Source organism: Ursus maritimus, unplaced genomic scaffold (assembly GCF_017311325.1).
Source record: "Ursus maritimus isolate PB19 unplaced genomic scaffold, ASM1731132v1 scaffold_30, whole genome shotgun sequence".
NCBI classification, from domain to species: domain Eukaryota; kingdom Metazoa; phylum Chordata; class Mammalia; order Carnivora; family Ursidae; genus Ursus; species Ursus maritimus.
In genome coordinates this window covers 11,007,370-11,025,740 of record NW_024425564.1, presented here as the reverse complement: position 1 = coordinate 11,025,740, position 18,371 = coordinate 11,007,370, and the positions used below count along the sequence as shown (strand labels likewise).

The 18,371-nt window shown below is 43.7% G+C and overlaps 1 long non-coding RNA gene across 1 annotated transcript; it reads left to right on the top strand.

The window, feature by feature from the left end:
- The first annotated feature begins 2,026 nt into the window (after window positions 1-2,026).
- On the top strand, window positions 2,027-9,777 carry LOC103665026. Its single transcript, XR_005838766.1, has 2 exons — window positions 2,027-2,620; window positions 9,246-9,777. It is a non-coding gene; the product is annotated as an uncharacterized LOC103665026 (long non-coding RNA).
- The last annotated feature ends 8,594 nt before the right edge of the window (window positions 9,778-18,371 follow it).

The window sequence follows — 18,371 nt, the reverse complement described above, 5'->3', positions numbered from 1 at the left end:
GCCCCCCCCCCCCCCCGCCTGCTGCATTTTGTTAGCCATCCTCTCCCTACTTGAATTTTTTAGTTGTCTTTTTGTTTCTGGTTGCCATTGGTTTTGCTTGTTTACTTATTTTGGAAATTTTCAAATAAACATGACAGCAGAGATAATGAATGGGTATAGAGGGGAAAAGAATGGGTATAATAAACACCACCTACCCCCCACCCACTTTCAACGATGACCAACATTTCCCAGCTTGTTCCATGTGTTCCCTGCACTGTGTTTTCTTCTTCTGGAGCATTTTAAAGTAAATCTAGATAGATATCATATCATCTCACTTATAAGTATAGGAATACTTTCTAAAGATAAGGGGCTTTTCCTTTTTTTAAAATATGCCAACAGCATCATCATCACACCTAACAAAATTTATAGTGATTCCTTAATAGCATATATTTTGGAGTGAAGTATTAAGTTTCCAATAATTCTTTTTTTTTTTTTTTTAAAGATTTTATTTATTTATTCAACAGAGATAGAGACAGCCAGCGAGAGAGGGAACACAAGCAGGGGGAGTGGGAGAGGAAGAAGCAGGCTCATAGCGGAGGAGCCTGATGTGGGACTCGATCCCATAACGCCGGGATCACGCCCTGAGCCGAAGGCAGACGTTTAACCGCTATGCCACCCAGGCGCCCCTCCAATAATTCTTAATATAATTTGTTGGATTTTCTTATATTCTTTTTTTTAAGATTTTTTTTTTTTTTTTTTATTCGACAGAGATAGAGACAGCCAGCGAGAGGGGGAACACAAGCAGGGGCAGTGGGAGAGGAAGAAGCAGGCTTACAGCAGAGGAGCCTGATGTGGGGCTCGATCCCGTAACGCCGGGATCACGCCCTGAGCCGAAGGCAGACGCTTAACCGCTGTGCCACCCAGGCGCCCCTGGATTTTCTTATATTCTTAATTGGCCCTCTAAAGATTGAAGTAATATAATACTGAAGAAATAAATATCTGTATTGGCTATGGGCTGAATGTTTGCATCCCCCAAAATTCATGTGTTGAAACCTAATTCCCAAAGTGATGGTATTTGGAGGTGCAGCTTTTGGGAGGTGATTAGGTCATGAGGATGGAGTCCCCATGAATGTGATTAGTACCCTTATAAAAAGACCCGAGGGGCGCCTGGCTGGCTCAGTTGGTAGAGCATGTGACTCTTGATCTCGGGGTCATGTTTGAGTCTCATGTTGGTATAGAACTTACTTTTTCTTTTTCTTGATATATGAATTTTTTTTTTTTTTTAAGAGAGTGAGCAAGAGAACATAAGCTAGGAGGGGGCAGAGGCAGAAGTAGACTCCCTGCTGAGCAGGGAGCCAGACACAGGGCTCAATCCTAAGACCCTGGAACCAAGACTGACCGAGCCACCCCGGTGCCCCTGAATACTTTTCTCGGTAAAGTATTTATTTTTAGTAATCTCCACACCCAACGTAGGGCCCAAACTCACGACCCCAAGATGAAGAGTCACATGCTCTTCTGACGGAGTCAGCCAGGCGCCCCAGATTACTTTACAACAACAACAACAACGCTCCCCAGAGAGCTCCCCTGCCCCTCCCACCACGCGAGGATGCGCATGAATTCAGAACGGGTTCTCACCAGACACCAACCTGCCTGCACCTTGATCTTGGGCTTCCCACCCTCCACGTCCGTGAGAAACAAATTTCTACCTTTTATAAGCTACCCAGTCTATGGTATTGTTATAGCAGTCTGAACCTATGCAAAGGCCTTGAAGAAACTGAACTTCATGGGCACCTGGCTGGCTCAGTCCGTAGAGTCTGTGACTCTTGATCTCTGGGCTGTAAGTGCGAAATCCGCGTTGGGTGTAGACATTATTTTAAAAAAGTATAATCTTTAGGGGCGCCTGGGTGGCACAGTCGGTTGTGTGTCTGACTCTTGGTTTCGGCTCGTGTCCTGATCTCGGGGGCTGTGGGACTGAGCCCGTGTCAGGCTCTGCGCTCAACACGAGTCCACTTGGGATTCTCTCTCCCTCTCCCTGCCCCTCCCGCTTGCACGTGCTCTTTCTCTCTGTCAAATAAATAAATAAATCTTAAAAAAAAAAGGGGGGGAACTGAAGTTCAACAGGAAGTGTTGTGATAAAAGATAAATAACAGCACTGGTGCTCAGAAAAAACAAACAAGGGGAATTTTTGGGTAAAATCTCAAAAAATATTTGACTTGACAATATTGCCAAAAGTATGGTAAAAATAAGTATTGTCACAGCTTATTGTCACAGCTTATTAGTGGGCATGTAAATTGGTTAGCGTACCAGCCACATGGCATGGTGAAAGGGTAACTGAAGGAAGTTTGAAGAGAGGATTATTTATAGATGTGCTCAGAGTTGAGGGCACCTCCGAGGGTTGGTGAAGCCGCAAAGCCAAGCAGCTGCAGGAACTGGCTGCCACGGCCCCCGTGGAGCCAGGGGAGGGAGCTCTGACCACGGCGGGAGGGGGAGGGGAGCAAGCCTGGGGCTCCTTCCTCCCACCCTGGCATCCTGCACGTGTGTTTCCCACAGGGAACCTGACTAGAAGTCGGTGGGTGAAGACACTGTCTGATACGGTTTTACAGAGGTCGTCCTCCGAAGGTACAGCGCAGAGCGGAGAGAGGTAGTGTGTATTTATCCAGAGGGGCGAGTGGACGATCCAACAGGGAGACAAGTTCACGCTATCTACTGGTTTTATTTATTTTTTAAAAATTTATTTTTAAAGATTCTATTCATTAATTTGAGAGAGAGAGAGAGAGAGAGTCAGGAGGAGGGGAGATGGAGAAGCAGGCTCCTCACTCAGGGGAGAGCCCGATGTAGGGCTCGATCCCAGGACCCCGGGATCACAACCCGAGCCGAAGGCAGATGCTTCACTGACTGAGCCACCCAGGCGCCCCTATCTACCAGTTTTAAATGAACCTTTGGATCTAGCAATATGCCTTCTGAGAACTCACCTTACAGAAAAGCTCAAATGTAAATCAAGTCGGAAAACAAAAAGATAGGAGTATTTTGTATTTGTCGAGAGCTTACTGTGTCTGAGGGACCGAGCAAGGCATTTTACACCGCATCCTCACAAGAACCCTGGGAATTTGGCACCATGACTGCTTGCATTTAACAGTTAAGGAGATTACAGTTCCCTAAAGCTAAGACAGGGCCACAGAGTTAATCAGCGACAATACCCGGACTTAAAGGCATTCAGTGTGACCCCAGTGTCCCAGCTCTAAGGAAATCCATGGCAGACTGTCTGCAAAAACAAAAGCCTGAATACAACCTCAACGGGACTTGGAGACAAGGGAAATCAATTATGGTACATCTACACAATGAGATACCATGTAGTTTAAAAAAGGATGGAGCAGATCGACATGTGCTGCTACGAAAAGATACATAGTACATGGGGGAAAAACAAAGGTATAGAACAGCGTGCCCATTTGTACGTTAACATGAAAGGTATGCAAGAAACTGAACAAGGGTTATCTTCTGGTTACCAGAACTGGTAATCAAGGGAGAATTTTTCAGCATATACCTTTTAGGATATATGTTATATATGCTAAATATAGATATATTATTTTTCAATAAATGTGATTTTAATATGTGTGTTATTTTTCAATAAACATATGATTGAATAAAAAGTCACACACATACACATGCAAACATATATAAAGTGTCCAGAACTGAACAGTAACAGGTAATATTAATAGAATACTAACCTAAAGGATTTAAGTTTTATTTATTTAGTTGAGAAAGAGAGCAGAATGAGCAAGAGAGAGAGCACGAGCATGGGGCTGGGGTGGGGGGGCAAGAACAGAGGGAGAGGGACAAGCAAACTCCCCGCTGAGCAGGGAGCCCCACTGGGGCTCAATCCCAGAACCCTGGGATCATGACCTGAGCAGAAGGCAGACGCTTAACTGACTGAGCCACACACACGCCCCTAATCTAAAGGTTTTATAAGTATTATCTCTGAATATTCAGAAGAACCCTATTAAGTGGGTATTACCATTACCCTCATTTTTAAAAGGGAGGAACAGAGGAACGTGGATACAAAGAGATCAACTTGTCCAAGGTCACCCAAGGCAGCAGAGCTGCTATTTGAACACTGGTTGCCATTCTGGCTCTCAAGAGCCAGGGCTCATAACTAACTTCTTAATGAACGATTATTTTTGTTTCTGATAATTTGGCTTAACACCGTATCAGCTTTCTCAACAATTACACTGTAGAGCTGCAGGGCTGCTTCATTTTAATGCATAAGCAATCATTTTAATGCATAAGCAATCTTCTAAGGTTTTCTGTATGCTTTATGAATTGTTACCAAGCCTGGTCTCCTCCTTCTTGTATTTGTACAAAAATCTTTTTTATTTATTTTTAATCTCAGTGATTTTTTTTTTTTTTTTAGATATTTATTTTTAAGTCATCGCTATACCCAACCTGGGGCTCAAACCCACAACCCTGAGATCAAGGATCGCAGTCTCTACCCACTGAGCCAGCCAGGCGCTCCAACAAAAGTCTTTCTTTTTTTTTAACCTAAAAATATCTCTTTACATTTATTCTAGTTAAAATATCAACCTGTTGGTTTGGAATTGGGATTCCAGCCTGTAGAGATAGTGGTGAATCTATACAGGCTGGAATCCCTTCCTCGCTTGAGGATAATCTTTAAACCTGACGAGCACAGCTCCTGTGCCAATGTGTAAATTACTGGCAAAGCTGCTATGTTGGAACGTGAGTGACGGGCAGATCTGTGCGACACCACCTGCACAGGCTGACTCTGGTACATTCATTAGTCAACACAGTTTGTATGGTTTAAACTGCTGATTCATCTGTCCCCATTTCTTTATCTGTCCCCAAGGACAACATGCTAGGTTTTGCTCATCATTTTGCTGGAATTACCAGTTTTATTCCATTGATTTAGCACGATGATTGAACCTCCGTCACCACCCCCCTTTTTTAAGAGAGTCTGGACTGAAGGGACTTGTTTACGGAACACAGGTGGGCTTCTGTCCCCACGTCATTCTTACTATTTGTGTAGTGCAGTTTGCTCACAGTTTTACCAACAATTTAAATTTCAAATTTACTAGTCCCTATTTTCAGAATTAAACTTTCTCCTTTTTTTTTTTCCCCCAAAATTTGAGATTTGTTTCTTTGCCCAGTCTTTCGGTTTCTCCTCATGTGTCCTGTGATTTCTCAAAGACTAATCACGACTCAGACCATATGGGCCGATTCCTACGTTATCCTATTTTGTATAGTTCTAGACACTTCAATTCATTTTAAACACCTGCATTATCATTTGATGCTCTTACACACACTTATTGGGCCTCAATTCTTTCCTTTGTTAAAACCTGGCAGATTACTATAAACGCTGCTTTACGAGGGGGTGAAGAAAAATCACGGGGTATGTTCCTGGCTTATTGTTATCTCTTGGCATTTATGTTAATCCATCAAAGCAGCACAGAATACTGCTCTTCCTGTTTCTTTGTAAATCCAAATATGCCTTTACCAGCCCTTCCCCTCCTTGTGGGGTGGGAGGTCTAAGAAAGTCTCCCTGTTGTCACCTCCATCCTGTTGTCCTAGAGAAGCTACTAATTGCCGGGATCCAGGTCAGGGGCTGGGATACTCTGCTGGTGGGGGGGAAGGGGGGTCACCACAGGGCACTCTTCTACTCCCCCTGGCTGACATGGTGCCCTCCAGGCAGGTCGGACATTTGCTGTTTTTGTCTTCTCTGTTTACGTAAAACTTCAGGCAGTCTCAGTTCCTGCTTGGCTGAAAGATTTAGGTCCTGAGCCTAAATTGTGTCCTGCAGCCCCGTTGACCAGTGAGCTACAAAGGGCATTACAGGAACCCAGTACAAATGAAGGGGAAGCTGGTAGAGGTTCCTATATACACTGTTGACACATCTTGAGAACCTTCGAGAGAACAGAGATGGCTGGGCTGAGGTAGGGTCTGGCAGTCCTGAGTCCTCCCCCAAGACTGGCTTCGTGAGCGTGCCCCCGAGCACTTGCTCAGGGCGCCCGGTGCTTGGTTTTTGCACTGGTCTTACCATCTTGAAATTAGGAGCAATGTTCTTTAACACGGGGACTCCCGTGATCACCTTGCACTGGACCGGCCCAAATGACGCAGCCAGTCCTGACCTGGCCGTGACTGCTCACAAAAACCTTAGGCCTCTAAGGGGGAGGCTATAACTCCACCTGTTCTAGGTTTCACAACACTGTGTAGGGTTTTGCTCATATTGTATTCATTTTGAGGAAGGTACGCCCCCTTTTATCTTCTCGACAAGCCTTTTAAAATCCTGAACTTCTGAGAAAACTCTGTGCTCACACTGGTCCATCAGACGCCTCCCTCCTCTTCATTTTCACAGCCATGCACGATTGGGACTGGAGCTTGTTTTTCTAATTTTCATAAACACTCTGGAGTCTTGAATCCAACATAAACATGGTTGGGGGTATATGTGGCTCCTTTTCATTGAATTTCTTTTTCAATCTACTTTCCATAAATCTATTTCATATCTAACCCACACATTCTCCGAAGAAAAGAAGTTGCATTAGCAAATCTGTAACACAAATAAGACACCCTGTAACTCCCCGGCCTCCTCCTTTCCACGGAGGGTAGCGCGGCCTTAGCTCTTCTCATTTCTCATTCACCTCCTTAGATGGACTTTGCTCACCCACGACTACTCTCTTTTCTTTTTCGCTCCGGTAGGAAGAAAGTGATTCTTTCATACATCCATTTCAAAATTATTTATCAAGTTTCTTGCAAGAAAATAGCCTTTCTTGGGATGGTAGAAAGTAACTTCACTCTCTCTGATAGATTGATTCCTTATGATTTCTCTTCAGTTTAAGAATGTGTCAACTATCTAGAGTAAAGGTCAGCAAAACATGGTCCTCAGGCCAAATTCAGCCCATGGCCTGGTTTTGTCTTGCCTGAGAACTAAGAATGGTTTTTCTTTTTTTACGGGTGGTAAAAACAAACAAACAAACAAACAAACAAACAGTATGCAATAAAGAAAGCCTAAAATATTTAGTATCTGTCCCTGTAGAGAAAAAAGTTTCCCAACCCTGGATTTAAAGAAGTGTAACAATCTGCCCTCCCTCTCCACTGAAGTCAACAGAAAAAGTTACTCTAGGCTTTGGCAAAAGCGGTCTTCAGCCTCCACTGGGTCCTGAATCCTGGGTTTCCTCTCTGTTCTTTCTGCATAGTAGCTGTTTCTAACCATTTCTACTGCGCCTAAGAGCTTTCCATTGCGCTCTAGGCTCTTGGCAAGCCCATAGACCTTTCTGAGGAAAGTCTTCCCAAACACAGGCTTTCTACGTAAAATATTTGTGGTTTGTGCTCTTTGCCAGAAGCCAACCCTGCTGTCCGGGAAGGAGTCCAAGGCAGCTGGGGGAGTGGGAGAACCTCCCCTCCAAGAGGAGGGTACAGTGGCTCTCTTCCCAGTGGGGATGCTCCTGCTGGGGAATACTGGTAGACCCACCCAATCAGGCGCTCTCTTTCATAGGGCCCACAAACGCTTAGGTGTACTCAGAAAGGAAGAGCCTCAAAAACTCAGGTTATTTGGGGCACTGGGCTGGCTCAGTTGGTGGAGCATGCAACTCTTGATCTCAGGGTCATGAGTTCGAGCTCAACATTGGGGGTAGAGATGACTTAAATAAAATTAAAATCGAAAAATAAAAACCCTCAGCTTATTCACTCAGTTCTCAGAGGCCTGTTGCTAATCTGTGACCCAGAGTGACTGGCAAGCTGCTGCGGGGGGCTCCTACAGCATGTCTGGGCCCTGTACCTACATGCCATGTACTCCCACGTGTGTCTCCTTCTTGCAGGGTATGTGAGCCTTAATAGTCCACGACACTTGCCAACCTGCATCCATTTCCCCTCTCTCCCAGGGGGTCTTGCTCCTACCACCCCTGCCTCGGCAGCAAGCCTGCCCCTTGTTAAACCTTGTTCTGGCCTTTCCGTCTGCCACAGGGAAGAACGTCTGCATGGCCGACCTAGGGGGATGGAGGGGGTGATGTTATAGGACACCCCTCATGCCTGCCCCCGGGTGGACTGCATAGCTGTCCAAACTGCGAGGCTGGTCCTCTAACCATCGCCATGGGCTGGCAATTCTACACAGCATCAGATAAAATACTCCTTCCTGAAAACAATCTTTTGCCGGTCAGTTCCAAACAACTGTAGCAGTTACTGTTGGGTTTTCCTAAAATATATGTATAAACTGGAAATGAGCACTTTTATCATTCCGTTAATAAACACTGTACCCTCCATGCAGGGGTTCAGAGCCCTCGTGGTTACGCGGCTGGCATCCCACACACCCAGGCACAGCCACACCCAGCTGGTTTGGAGAGTACGTATCCAGTGAATCATTGCAGTTCACTTTGGGTACAGTTCTGTGTCCAGCCCCTGGCGTACTATATTTTTGCTTTTAAATACTAAATTGAGAAAGAAAAATGATAGCGCAGTGATTATAAATAAAGGCACCTGGGTGGCTCAGTCAGTGAGGCATCTGCCTTCGGCTCAGGTCATGATCTCAGGGTCCTGGGATCGAGCCCCATGTCATCTCCCTCTGCCCCTGCCCCCCTCTGGGGCACTCTCTCTTTTTCTGACAAATAAGTAAGAAAATCTTTAAGAAAAATAAAATAAAATTTAAAATTGTCACACAGCGCAAATGGAGAAGTGTGATATATGTGTTTGGTAAGTACAAATTTTAGTTCATACTTGAAACAATTTACTAAATTGAGTAAATCTTTAAAGTTGACATTTCCTAAAAAAAAATAATAATAATAAAATAAAGTTGACATTTCCTCTTTTTAAATTAATTGTTTAAAACTGGAAAGTGACTCAGATCCAGTCAGGGGCACCTGGGTGGCTCAGTTGGTTGAGTGTCCAACTCTGGGTTTCAGCTCAGGCCGTGATCTCAGGTCATAAGATAGAGTCCCACATGGGGCTCCACGCTGGGTGCGGAGCCTGCTTAAGATTCTCTCCCTCTCTGTCCCTCCCCTCCTCTTAAAAAAAAAAAAAAAAAGAACATATCCAGTGGTACCATTTAGTATTTTCCCCTAAACTGTATCTTTTGCATGCAATACAAAAGTATCAAAGTATTGCTCTCCCCCTTTCCTTGTACTGTAATTTTTTTATCAAAAAATTTTTTCTTACTCACATATGTACAAAGCTCAAAACAGAAAATTTTCACTTTCTGCATTTGCTTTCTGGTCGTTTTACTATTTGCTTCATTTCACGATTCCTGAAAATACTGTTTGTTTAAAAAGATCCACTCTAAAGAAACCGGTGCATCCAGACACTGGAATATTACTCAGGACTGAGAAGAAATGAGTCATGAAGAGACATGGAGGAAATTAAAACGCGTGCTACGAAGTGAAGAAGCCAGTCTGAAAAGGCTGCGTGCTGCAGGGTCCCAGCTACATGACGCTGTGGGAAAGGCCAAACTATGGAGACAGGAAAAGGAGCAGTGGTGGCCGGCGGTCGTGGAAAGGGAGGGAGGAGTGCGTGGAGCACAGAGGGTTTTCAGGGCAGTGAAAATATTCTGTGTCACATGATGTACACACATCATGACACGTTGGTCCAAACCCACAGAATGTACAACACCAAGAGTAAAGCCTGAGTAAACTGTGGACTCTGGTTGATAAAGATGTATCAAAGTAGCCTCATGAGTTGTAACAAACGTACCACTCCCGCCCTGGATGCTGACAACCAGGGGATGGGGGCACAGGGCATTCGGGAAAATTCTGTACTTGGCTCAATTTTGCTGTGAACCCAAAACTGTTCTAAAAAAATAAAGTCTTAAAAAAAAAAAATCCACTCTGGGTGTTTAATGAGCTCAGTACCTCTCTGGGCGTCCCTCTTCTAGTCCCCGTGCTTAGTTCCCATGCTCTCCCGCCTTTCTGGTTGCCTTATCTGTTTTTCCCTTGCCCCCCGCAACCTCTCCCTGTCTCCTCTCTAGCAACATATAAACATGCTCAAGCATTTTCCTGTCTTGTCTTCCCTCCCCTGCCAGATTCCTCTAGAGTTTTCTGTGCTTGCTGGTTCCACACGTTCACCTGTTCCTCTATCCTCAACCCGCTGCAGTGTGACCACAGTACCCACCTCTAAGATGCCACGCTCGCCTGCTTTCTCCTGCCTCTTGGGTTGCTCTCTTTTCTCCATCTGTGTATTACGTATCGGTCCTCAGACTTAGATCCTGAGATCCTTACCTTTCCCGCTCCACAATGTCCGAGGGATCTCAGGTACCTTCAGAGTGAGGACACCTAGACCCAAAGAAGAGGAGAGATCTAAGATCACATTGTGTGACAGCAATAGAGGGAGGGTTGTGTTTAATCTAAGTCGACTGTGTGCTAGACACTGTATTGGGGATACAGATCAGAATAGATGGTATCCCTCCCCCTCCAACTTTTGCAACCTCCATAGCCCTTCCCTTGTCCCCCATTCCATCCTTCCCCATTGGGCCCCTGCCTGTCTAGCTTCAGGTCTCAGTTTAAAACGTCCCTTCACCTGCAATGTCTTCCCTAACTACTCTTATGACTAGCTGGGCTCTTGCCATCCTGTGTGCCTCACAGCACCGTCTACCTACTCCCACGCATTTCTTACTATGCCTTGTAATTGTTTGCTTGTCTATTCTTTCCCACTGGGGTCTCCATGTCTTACGGTTGTAAGATCTTTCCTCTGCTTGAGCTGCAAAGAATAGAGCAAGCCATGCCACTAGGAACCACACCGACTCCTCTATTTTGGGCAATGGATGATAAGCTCATCGAGGGCAGCAGGACTATGTCCGCAGGCACCGTCTTATCCATGATACTGAGCGCAGTACCTGGTATTCGGTAATTACTCAGGAACTGCTCTTTGAAGAATGAATGGAAACATGAATGAATGAACCACTTGACTTTATGCTAAATGTTGGAACAGAACTTTGAGAAATGTCCTATTTCTTGGGCAGATAAAAAATAATAGAGTAGGAGGGCTCTTCTGGTTGGAGGTAGATAAATGGACGTCAGTCCCTACTAATCCAGTGATTCTGAATTTGGAAGTAGGATCTATTTTTTCTTTGTTACTAAAATTCTGAAGAACATTACTTTGCAGAGATATTAATGAAAGTGTAGTTCGCTCAATAGGTGAGAAAATCAACATAGTATATAGCTTATCAGATGTAGGAGTCTTTAAAATTCAAGGTCTGCTTTCAGTTACATTAGATAGTATTGCCACCTACTGGGTAATATAAAAATTCTTCCTGGAACTACAGCCCACGTCTATTTTTGGTAAATTACTGTGAACAAGGTTATTTATGCTCTGAAACTGAACCCAAAGAGGCTGTTTCAGGAAGAATTCTGTTGGCCTGTATTTATGGTAACTTAGGAGAGCTGACTGACCTGCTTATCATGAATGGAAATTTTTTTTTTAAGATTTTATTTATTTGACAGAGATAGAGACAGCCAGCGAGAGAGGGAACACAAGCAGGGGGAGTGGGAGAGGAAGAAGCAGGCTCAAAGCAGAGGAGCCTGTCATGAATGGAAATTTCTAATAAGGAAAGTTCAAGATTTCTTTGAAACGTTTTGTCCTTAAAATATATTCCACTAGGGCGCCTGGGTGGTTCAGTGGGTTCAGCATCTGCCTTCAGCTCAGGTCATGATCTCTGGGTCCTGGGATCAAGCCCCACATTGGGCTTCTTGCTCAGCAGGGAGTCTGCATCTCCCTCTCCTTCTGCCCCTCCCTACCACTCATTCTCTCTCTAATAAAAAAAATACATTCCACTTGGAGTGCACAGAGTACAGTGTTCAAAATGGACTTGAATTCATTCTTTTCTCTATGTGTTTACATTACCAACTTAATATACAGTTAGGATTGCTTTAGGGTTTGCTTTTGTTCGTTCATTTTCACGTAATGTTTTCCAACATTTTATTATAACATTTTCAATCAGTTGAGCTGAAAAAAATTTTACAGGGAACATCTGTACACCCAGTACCTAGAGCCTACCATTAGCATTTTACTATATTTGCTTTACCACATTCATCTAAACATCCCTGTATCCATCCATCTGTTTTGTTTTTGAAGCATTTCAAAATAAACTGCAGATATTGGCTTGCTTCCCTCTAGACACTTCAACATCCATATCATTAATAGAGTTCTTACTTATCTTTTCCATTTGTGAAATATTCCCATAGTTCAAAACTAAAGAAGTAGATGCTCAAAAGTCACACCCCATCCCGTTCCCCACTCCCATTATTTTTTCTTAAGTTTTCATTTCTATTTATTTGTCAGAAAGAGAGAGCGCACAAGCAGAGGGAGCGGCAGGCAGAGGGAGAAGCATGCTCCCTGCCGAGCAAGCAGCCCAATGTGGTGTTTGATCACAGGACCCTGCAATCCTGACCTGAGCCAAGGCAGACACTTTGACTGAGGCACCCAGGCATCCCTCCCCATTCCCATTAAATAACCATATTCCATTTCCATTAGTTCCTGATTGAGCCTCTCTTTCTTTTTTATGAAGATTTGTAAGTAGAGACATGCATTCTCAGTGCTTTCTTCACTAAAGGTAGAATGCAATATACACTCTCATTCTACTCTTTTCATTTAATGGCATATCGTGGGAATGCTCCATTTCGCAGATCTCCCTAATTCTTTGTGTATGGCTTCATAGTATGGTAACATTGTGTAGACAGACCACAATTTATTCAACCCACCTTCTACTTATATGCAATTTAGGTCGTTTCCAAAAGTTTGGCGTTATAAATCACGCTGTGCTGAAAAGCCCTGCACACATGTTGTTTTCAATTTATGGTGCATACCTTCAGAGTAAACCCCCAGAAGCAGCATTGCTAGGTCCAAAGTCAATGTGCATGTGGACACGGCATCCTCCCAGCCTCACCTAGAGAGTGTGTTATTAGTATTCTGTTTTATTAGTATTTTACTAGTACTCTGTTGCTGTGTGGCAAACTGTCGTGCTCTTAATAGCTTAAAACCAAACACATTTATTATCTCAGTTTCCATGTGTCAGCAGTGTGAGCACAGCTTAGCCAGGCCCCATGCTCAGGGTCTTACAAGGCTGAAAATGAGGTGTTGGTTGGGCTGTGTTCTCATCTGGAGGCTCCACTGGGGAAGACTGACTCTAAGCCTGTTCGGGTTGTTGGCAGAATTCATTTCTTTGGGGCTGTAACGCTCACGGTGGCCTGCTTCTCTAAGGCCAGTAGGAGAAGGTCTCTGCCCTCAGGAAAGGTCTAAGCCCACTGTTGAAGGGCACCCCACTAGTAAGTCAGGACCACCAGGATAATGTCCCTTTTGATTTAGAGCCAAATGATTGGAACCTTAATTACATTCATAAAATCCAACTGCCTTTGCCATACACTATAACCTATTCAAGGGTATAACTCCAAAGATCAGGTATCATGGGGGGCTGCTTGAGAATTTTGCTTACTGAAAGTACAGTTGTCAAGTTTTTCTATATTTGCCAATCTCCTAGGTGAGAAATAGTTTCTCAGTGTTTTAATTTGCATACCTCTTATTATGAGTGAAGTGGAGTGTTGTTTCATACATTTAAGGACCATTTGTATATCTTCTTCCTTGAGCTCTCTGTTCCTGTCTTTTGTCCTTTTTCCCACTGAGTTGGTGGCTTTTTTTTTTCCTTCAGTATTTTTAGAGCTCTTTATAAATTAGGGAAATGAGGCCTTTATCTGTGAAATACATTGCATACATTTTCTCTCAGCTTGTCATTTGCCTTTTGTCTCTGCTTATGGAAATCACCCAGTTTTTAAGATGTTGACGATAAATTCAATTTTTTAAGACAATGTATAGGCCACTAATATACAGGCTAAACAAAACATACCTAAAGGCCCACATACAGCACATGGGCTACTATCCACACCATCCTTTGTCTTTTAATTCTGCACCAACGGTGTCCGCTAAAAACAGCTGACTTATATACATATGCTACATAGTTTTTAATATCACTCAAGTCATACATTTTCAACCTCCCTCGATAATGTTTCGCCACTTCACTTCTCTTAGCTGTGCCTATAGAACATCAAATGGCTTGTCAAAAATAAACTGGTATGAAAATCTGTGGTTGCCAAGGTTATTATGGCCAAATATTTTCCAATATTTCCAACCCCCCCCCACTCCTTGTTTAATCCTTTTTAAGGTACTATTTTAAAAAAAATCACTGAAAGTTTCAAACATATATAAAAGTAGAGGGGATAAAATAACAAATTCTCGCGTATGCATATGTGCTAGCCTCAACTGTTATCAACACAATGCCAATACGGTTTTATTTAGACAAACGCTCTTAACTGAGTGATTTTCCTCACAGGGGTATTTGTCAATATCTGCATTTTTTTTTAACTTTTTTTTTTTTTTTTTGGTCACGCCTGGGTGGCTCAGTTGGATGAGCGTCTGCCTTCGGCTCATGTCACGATCTTGGGAGTCCTGGGATTGTGCCCCACAGCGGGCTCCCTGCTCAGCAGGAGGCCTGTTCTCCCTCTCCCTCGCCTCCCCCTCGCTTGTGCTTCCTCTTTCTCTCTCTCAAATAAATAAACAAAATAAAATCTTTTTAAAAAATAAAGATTTTTTTTTGTTTTTTTAGTAATCTCTACACCTACCACGGGCTAGAACTTACAACCCCGAGATCAAGAGTCGCACACTCCACTGGCTGAGCCAGCGAGGTGCCCCTCAACGTCTGCACTTCTGTTCATCACCGCAGAGGAGAGCTCCTGGCATCTAGTGGGTAGAGGCCAGGGATGCTACACAACAAGGGGTTTTTTGGCCCAACATGTCAATAGTACCCGTGTTAGGAAAACCTGATTTACACCTTTACCCTTCCTTCCTACATTGATTGATGTTAAAGCAAATACCAGATATACCATTAAACTACAAATACTATTTACTATTAGAGTGGAACCCACAATACCATTGTCATACCTAATATCTTAACATCATAAAATATACAGTGTCTAGATTTCCCTTATTATTTTTTATAGTTGGTTAATTCAAACAAGATCCACAAGTCGCATTTGTTAATATTTTTTCTTTTACTCTACAAATCCTTCTTGCTACTTTTAAAAAAAAATCTTGCCATTTAGTTGTTGGAAAGACACAGATTATTTGTTCTGTAGAATTTCCTATACTTTGGATTTTGCTGATGGCATCCCCATGGTGTTTAACATAATTCTCTACTCCAGTATCTCCTTAAACTGGTAATAGATTTCCAATTCGGATTCAATTTCGGAGCAAGAATACGTTGTAGGTGGTACCTTTACCTTTAAAGAGGTTTCCAGGAAAAAGCCAATGAATCTTCATTTTAAGTATAACCCTGGTGATCTGAAAACTAAATTTTGAACTCTCGACATTCTCATATTAGAAAATTTAGGAGCAGAGAGAGTTCACACTCTCCACCATCTTCTCAGATGGCAGCTTCACCTGGGATGATGAGCCTTCTGGGGGCTTCCCCAAGGCTAGGGAGTCCCACGCAATGTCCCTACCAGCAGCTCAGTGCCTAAGTGAGGTGACTGGGGACTAAGATGAAGGACTTCTGATTTCCTGACAGCCTCTGGGCAATTTGGATCTAGTCTCTTGGTCATAATAAATAGTACAGAATAAACTCCACTCTGGGGAGACTGAAGGACAATCTGATTTAAAACGAGCTATTCTTCCTACTCCTTAGAGGGAAGGACTTGGTCAGAACCAAGTTCTAAAGAAGATTAAGTGTCTGTGTGAGCTCACAGGTGCACAGTTATCAACATTCCCCAAGGTCACTGGACGGTGACTCATTAGCACAACAGCGGTCCTGGCCATTGATACGTAGAAGGAGATTTTGCTGAGTAAACTACATTCCCAGTTTTCCTGGTAATATCGGGTAGTGCTGATGAGGGCGGGCTGCAGAGACTGTCAGCACCCAGCGGCCAACGGTTCCTTGGTGCCCCCACCGCCCCTGGGGCAATACTGCAGTAGACCGTCTCTGGTCTCTGCACACACCATCCAGTGAGCAGCTTCTTCTGGCACCTTCGAGGGTGGATTTCAGGCAAGCCCAGAGGGATTTCCAGCAAGTTCGCTGGGCGCAGCACCACAGGACTTCCTGCCTCTGGCATACCCTCTCCAACAAGGTCCAAATCTCAGCACGGGTGGCTCTGCACTGAATGCCAGGTTTGGGCTAGCAGGACAAGAGCGCTCCTTATACTGCACTCTTGAGAGTTCTCTTCGCTTCCGTGGGTGCTGAGGAAGAGCACCTAAGGAATTTCCTCCTCTCTGGGATCCAGACCTCACTGGAGGGGAAGCGACATTAGCAGGAAGTCGCTGTGGAACTTGGGAATCTTCCCTCTATGACAGGACAGTGAATTTGGAGCCGAGAGGCAATCACTTGGTGCCTGGCACACCTCCTGAACAGCAGCCCTGCTGCTCACGGTTTCTCTGTGTGACGGACAGGTAATATTTGCATTGTTCACTTAGCAGGTTTTTGTGCTGATTAAAGTGAAATGGCGTATGTGAAATGTTTTATTAAAGATACAAATGTTACGACAGAATTAAAGTTATATGGCTTTAAAAATGAAATGAAACGAATAAAATAAAATATAAAATATAAAATATTTTATTTTATAAAATATAAAAATAAAATAAAATAAAATAAAATAAATAAAATAAAATAAAATAAAATAAAATGATGTGGCTTTAAGGATGCCCTTCCTTGGTTTCAGGTGCTCTGACGCCATCTTTGCTGACTTTTCTCAGACTCTGGGCCACTTGATGGTTCCCTCAGCCAAGCTCTGCCCTCTGGTTTGTTACCCGCTGATGCGCAGACACTCGGTGGCTGACAAGGCGGGCTCTAACCTTCCATGAGTGAGGGAGTTCTATCTCTATTCTCCCCAGCATCCAGGCGGTCTCTCCTAGGGACCTGCCTACCTTACCTCAGCTTCTTTATGTTCTAGCTTTATTACAATATAACTTATATACAATAGAATTCACCTATTTTAAGTGCACAGTTTATGGGTTTGGGTAATTATATAGAGTCTCATAACCACCACCACAGTCGAGATATAGAACATTTCCTTGACCCTCAAAAACTGTCCTTGGCCTCAACTACTTCTGAGAGCCTGAAATATGTCCTTATGTTTTCCACTTTCAATACTCCGGGCTCACTTTCTGGGCTGGTCACCTGGTCACCACGTTTCATTTTCCTGAGAAACATCTTCATTCTCATCCTACTTCGCAGACAAGAAGGAACTGACAGGTTTAGTGCTCAGTGACTGAAGAACCTTTCCCCGGCTCAGTTAAAAGGTCCACTCTAAGTTCATTCGTCGCCATTTCACCTCCGACCTGTAAGCGTGGTGGTGTTTCGTGATCTTGCTATATTTAATGCCTGAGCCCTCACAGGGACACAGAGACCGTCCCTGGAGCTGCATCACATGAACAGCAGGATCCTGGAGACACAGGGTAAGGACGCCTGCTGTCTGAGTCCCCAGAGTTGTCCACGTGGTTTCTTCTCTTCCCATCCCAGGAACTTCCCCTTATCCTGAAGTTAACCAGTTTATGTCTGCCACGTTCAGCCTGAGATATTCTACTAAGCTAAAACCTATAATAACGGATATAACTTCTCCCACGAGGTAGACTAGAATTGTTCTCTTACTGCTGCTGGAAACCTATCCCCAAGAGCTACGGAGACTAGAAAATGTAATACAGTTTATTGACCAAGACTCTTCCTGCACTGGGAAGCTATGTACCCAGAAGGTCTCCTTCCTTTTTCCGAACTCAAGTCTGGCCATTTTCCTTTGACCTAGTCCTAAGCTTTCCCTCTATCTCCAATTTTTTTTTGATATATGCTATTATTTTCATTCATCTTTCATGAGCCTCCTGCTTTTTGCTAATGTCCATGAATAAAATCCTATAACTCCTGTATTACATTTACATTTACTCCAGATTTCCAGACAGGTCTGTTACAGGAACACATGTTGTGTGTTCATAAACATATTACCATAGAAGACAGAACTTCCTGAGGTTGGCGACATATGATGTCAAAAGCTGAAATTCTGACCTCATATTCAAAACTCATTCAAAAATTATTCCCTTTGGGGCACCTGGCTTGTTCAGCCAGAAGGGCATGCAACTCTTGATCTTGGGGTCGTGAGTTCATGCCCTGTGTTGGGTGTAAAGATTTCTAAAAAAATAAATAAATAAAATTGAGGGAAGAGTCCAAGACAGTGCAGTAGGAGACCTTAGTTTCATCTGGTCCCAGGAATTCAGCTAGATAGCTACCAGATCATTCTGAACACCTGTGAACTCAACTGGAGATCTAGGAAAAGAATAGCTGCAACTCTACAAATAGAAAAGCGACTGCTTTCTGCAAGGGAGGAGGTAGGGAGAAGTGAATCCCACACCACATATGGGAAGATAGACCGAGGGGGGAG